Source organism: Monopterus albus, unplaced genomic scaffold (genome assembly GCF_001952655.1).
Source record: "Monopterus albus unplaced genomic scaffold, M_albus_1.0 scaffold48.1, whole genome shotgun sequence".
Lineage (NCBI taxonomy): Eukaryota > Metazoa > Chordata > Actinopteri > Synbranchiformes > Synbranchidae > Monopterus > Monopterus albus.
The window spans coordinates 1,552,350-1,556,381 of NW_018127928.1; positions in this window are offsets into that span (position 1 = coordinate 1,552,350).

Genomic DNA, 4,032 nt, shown 5'->3' on the forward strand with positions numbered 1-4,032 from the left:
GATGAATCTGTAGAATCTGGGAAACACTGCTTTAAGTTCCACATGGTTAAAGTCTCCAACCACAATCACAGCTGCTTCTGGGTTTGCATTCATCTGCCTGCTGATCAGGCAGTACAGCTCCTCCAGCGCTAATTTAGCGTTAGCTCGCGGTGGTATATAGACGGCTACAATCAGGATTGAGCAAATCTCTTTCACCATTTTAAAAGGTCTGCATTTCACTGCCAGATATTCCAAGTCAGAGGAGCAGTGTGTTCCAATGATGGTCATAGCTGTAAACCAGAAGTTGTGGATGTACAGCACCAGGCCTCCACCTCTCTGTTTAGCAGATGCTGCAGTCCTGTCTGCTCAAAACAAGGAGCGTCTGTCCAGCTCCACGGCAGCATTCGGGATGTTGTCATCCAACCAGGTTTCAGTTATAATCGCCACACAGCTGTCCATCCTCTGTGAGATGATCCACAGCCGAATCTCGTCCATTTTGTTGGTTAGTGACCTGGTGTTTGTGAGAAACAGACTAGGGAGCCCCGGCCTGTGTGGGTTAGCATGTAGCCTGGCGCGCAGGCTGCTCCTCTTACCCCTCTTTTGTTTATGATGTTGCCTCCGTCTCCTTGGCCACAAAGGGGGGATGGTGAGAGCTGTAGTGGTCCGGTGTAACTCTAGTGGAATAAAGTCCGGTTTCGTGGATGCGTAAAGTTTGTATTGCTTCCCAATAATAAGTAGGTCAGCTCTTCTGTGCAGGATTGTTATGGTTAGTCCCCCTCACCAGGAGGGTGAGGGAGAACTGGGGTTGGACTCAAGATAGCTGACCCAGGTGCTAGTACAAAAAAAGGTGGTTTGTTGGAATAAATACAAACAAAGTGACAACATAACAGGGTCCATACTTACAACCAGGGAAGGGCAGTGATGACTAAGGAGACCAGGACGAACAGGTAAACACACAAACTAACGGCAGGAAACAGGGTAAGTATTGTCCATAACATATAGCAATGCTCCGGAGACGAATCAAAAATATGTAGTGTAGTGGGAATTAGCGTAGCTCGTAGGTAGTGTGGTAGAGTCAAGCCAAAACGCACAGTGTCTGTCAGCATAGCATTCTACCCCAATCTAGGTTGCGCAGTAAATAGCTAATGTTCCGGCAAGCAGGGATCGTCTGCCAGAGGTTCATATAAGGAGGCGAAGGTAATCATCAGGATGCACCCCAGCTGTGTGCATCGACAAACCAGTTGCTAATTACTGGAATGCAACACAGCTGAGGTGCAGAGCCCACAGGATAGAGAGAGCAGAGGAGAGAAAGACGGAGGAGAGGCAGCGGCCCCAACAGCCTCAAGCCGCTGCGTGCACACGTGCCGCCATGTTTGGGTGTAAATCCCAAAATTCCTCATTCAGGAAGTTTCGGTATTTCAAGATTATAATACCCTGTTCATACTGGCAAGTGGATTTGTAAACAGCATGAGCAAGTCAAATGCATTTCATGTCCCCTGAATCACTACATGTAAACTGACATCTTACTGAGGCTTTAAGGAATTAAATTTCTACCTCAGGTAAACTGGAAGCCATTCCACAAAGGCTTTATATAGCAGGACTTCTCCTAATGACTTAAAACATTTACATTTATGGACTGTTTGGTGTTTCTGTTGTTTCTTCCTTGTATATGGTCAGACATAGTTTGAAGAGAAGAAACTGATGTTTGTTTTAATGCACTCATCCTGCCAATCAAAACAAGATAAAAACTGACAGAATGCATTCCTGATATTCGCCAACACCCAAATACTTGAAGGCAAGTGCACAGATTGGGTTACAGTATTTACATGCTCAGTGATACAGAATATCAAAAAAAGAAACATTTTCTTGACGTGAAATAAAACAAACCTTAAGGGCCTTAAAAATAATCTCACGTCATCTGTGTCAAAAAAGATGACAAGCAAAGAAGAATTGGATAACAGAGATGCGAATGACAACAAAGCATGGAGGACTGTGATATACAGTACCAGTTACCAAATGCTTAATGACAAACAAATGAAATAAAAGGAAACGCATGGTAATGCTTAACCTCACATAAACCTAGAAGCCCGAATCCTTGTGAAAATGGCATTAAAGTGACAGTTCATTATAGAGTTTCTCATTGAAGGGGACTGTCGTTTGCTTAGCTCCCATACAGGGTTAATGTGGATTATATTTAACACTATAAGGTTATTGTTTTGTATCTGTGAGACATTGCTGAATGGACTCTTTCTTTCATTTTAATTAACATCACAGGTGTGTCATATGCCCCCACTTTTCCCTTTTGTCTCCCGAGTGTTACCCTTTCTCTCCTATACAAAAATGTTTTTCTTTTGCAAACCCTTGGTGAGGAAGCCACTGAAAGGCAGAGATGGGATTGTCAGGAAGGAAATACTGTAGTAAAATAACAGCAGGGGTAGGTGTCTTGTTTAAGCGGTCCTCTTTGGCAATTATAAGAGACAATGGCTCCACAGACACGTGTATAGCTTCATTACCTTTAACAACCTGGCTTCTTTCTCCAGATCCTATCAGTTGATCATTTCTTTTCATATACTCCCCCTTTTTCCTCTTTCTGTCCACCAATATATACATAAAACACAGAACAACCCACAAATGAATAGTCTGTTAAAAACAGCATAGATGAACCCTCACATAAATCCACACCAAACCCCTGTGCAACCACATGTTCACATCTGCTAAGTCATGGTAAATCCATAAGAGAGACGAAGCCATTTCCAGAGGCAGCTCACTATGCAAAAAGACACCAGTGACAAGTGACAACAAATTTAAAGCTAGTGAGGTTGGGAAGTTGAAAAACCTTCATCTTTATGCAAATGTGCTATGATGCATGGGCATGATCGCTCAAAGGAGCCAATCATGAAGAGTTTGTTAATGAGACCCAGTAAAGCTGAATATGAAACACTGGTTCCCACTCAGTTTTTATACATTGAAAACATGTTTAAGCTGCATTGCTCAGTATATTCCATGTGAAGTTTGAAAGATTTCCTTGTGAAAATATATATATGTGTGTTAGAATTGACATAACAATAATAATAATAATAATAATTTATTTATATAGTACTTTACAACTCAGCAGGAGCCCAAAGTGCTTCACAAAAGGACACTAATACAAGACAATACTAAAACAAAAACCTATACAAAACAAACTACAAAGTATTAAAAACCCAAAAATAAAAAAACATCCCTATCAGAATTAGAAACAGCATAAAACAACAGGGAAACGCGTTTAAAACGAGTTAAGACGAGCTAAATACCAAAGGCCTGTCTAGATGAGTTTTCAGAGAAACATTGCTATCCTTGTTGGGGTGGAAGTACTCAGCTTTTCCATAAGTAAAATTATTAACAAAGTAAAGGTGTATTTCAAATTTTAATGAAGTGGAAGTAGGGAAGTACTTGTTCTGCAGAATAAAATATTAACATATTACTGATGGATGAATGGCTAAGCAGCATTTTACTGTTCTAGCTGATTATGGTGTAAATACATTAGTTTTAACTATATAAATGCCAGTGAGGTTAGAAACAGGTGGTTTAATCTATGATAAACCTTTATAAACTTTAAAGTAACTGGTAGCTAAAGCTGTCAGATGAATGTAGTGGAGTAAAAATTGAAATTTAGTGAAGTTAAGCTATAATACTTGAGCAATGGACTTTCAACCACTGAAAATAATGGTAAATAACAGTGACTGCTGTTTAAATTTTATAGATCAACTTGGTTTCTAGTCAACTGGGGACCTTCAGATAACTCACTGTACTGTTACTGTTGCTGGTAGGATCCTAGTCTTTTGTAGGCTCTCTGTTAGCGCTGATCATTTAGTGTCACAAAGAAAAATATTGCATTTTTTGCAAGACAAAGTATAAACTCTCAGGTGCAGGGAAAATATCTTTTCACCATTTAAGATCCCTGCCAGTTGTTAACAAGGATACAAATTAAAGTATAAAGCTTTGCTGTTTATATTTTGAGATTTTTCTTTGTCATTCAAGCATGCCCTTGCTTCCATCCCTGCCTTCTGAGGT